The following is a 1,497-nucleotide window of genomic DNA, read 5'->3' as shown; positions in this document are numbered from 1 at the left end:
TTTTTTTGAGACAGAGTCTTGCTCTGTCACCAGGCTGGAGTTCTGTGGTGTGATCTCGGCTCACTGCAACCTCCGCCTCCTGGGTTCAAGTCATTCTCCTGCCTCAGCCTCCCGAGTAGCTGGGGTTACAGGTGCCCACCACCATGCCCAGCTAATTTTTGTATTTTTAGTAGAGATGAGTTTCACCATGTTGGCCAGGATAGTCTGGATCTCCTGAACTCGTGATCCACCTGCCTCAGCCTCCCAGAATGCTGGGATTACAGGCGTGAGCCATCGCGCCCGGCCGGTAAATTCATTTTAATTCACTTTAAGCTTATATGGGCTATGTGTAGATTTTCTCTTGTTCTTTCATTTTGTTTTAGTTCAATTGTAATTAGACATTTGGAATACATTTCTAGCGGACTTCAAGGTTCAAAAGACTCAAAGCCAAATACTCCAGAAGTATTTATGTAAATAAGAAATAATCTAAATATATCATTAATTATATTAAAATACATAACACATATACATATGTGTATATAATACAGAACATATATACATATGTGTATACACACACATATATTACACATATATATACATGTAACATAGCATACATTTAGTTAGATAGTTTTTCCAGCTCTGATGGTGACTTCCAATTTCTGAAAAATTCTCCAGTATGGGTTGCTCGGCATAGAAAGAAGGAGATGTATGTGTGTTAAGGCCACTCAATGGGGCTGTGGTTGTTGCACTAACGTACTTGCTTATGAACCTGGGTAAGATCCTTCCTTTCTCTTTGTTTTAGTTTACTCACTGTTTCTAAACTGAAAGGCAGTAAACTCTAGTATCTGTAAGATGACTTCCTTCTCTAAGATTTTAAGGTTTTATAATTTAACTATGTTACTTTCCAATTACAATTCTACGTCATGCTGAAAAGAAAATCATAATCTCGCTTTTCCATACTGGCAAGGTTAGTTCATAGAAACCATCTTAAGAAACATTGATATGATGGCACAAAATAGAGTGATTATTGATAGCACTCAACTCGTTGTATACATTAATCAAATTATTCTAATGTGTGCCAAGTTTTCACGTGCTTTTTTTTTTTTTCAAACAAATACTGAAAAGTCTTGGAGAAATCACACATAAATATAATAATCATTTATGTGATTCTACCCGTCATCAGCTTTCCCCTTCTATCTGAACAGTAAAACCTCTCTAGGTAACAAGAGTTTTGCTATAATATTCAGGAATAAGATTCTTCCTGGACTAGGAGGATGTAGGGGGAAATGAGCCTCTGTTTTCAGCATCCAATCTCCGAGCAAAGGATCTCCCACCACCTGCTGCTTCCAACAAGCCCAAACTCCCGCTCCACTAGCTTTCCTGGGAACCGAGCAGAAAACTGGAAGGGAGGGGAAGAAGGTTGGTGAGAGCAAGAGGCGGGGAGTGAGGAATGGGAGGCTGGAGGAGGCGTGGCTCGGCTTTGGGCCGTTGGGATAAATACTGAGAACTGGGTGCGGG

This window comes from Rhinopithecus bieti, unplaced genomic scaffold, assembly GCF_001698545.2.
Source record: "Rhinopithecus bieti isolate Rb0 unplaced genomic scaffold, ASM169854v2 scaffold_3856, whole genome shotgun sequence".
In the NCBI taxonomy this organism is placed as follows: Eukaryota; Metazoa; Chordata; class Mammalia; order Primates; family Cercopithecidae; genus Rhinopithecus; species Rhinopithecus bieti.
Note: the sequence above shows the minus strand (reverse complement) of the source record.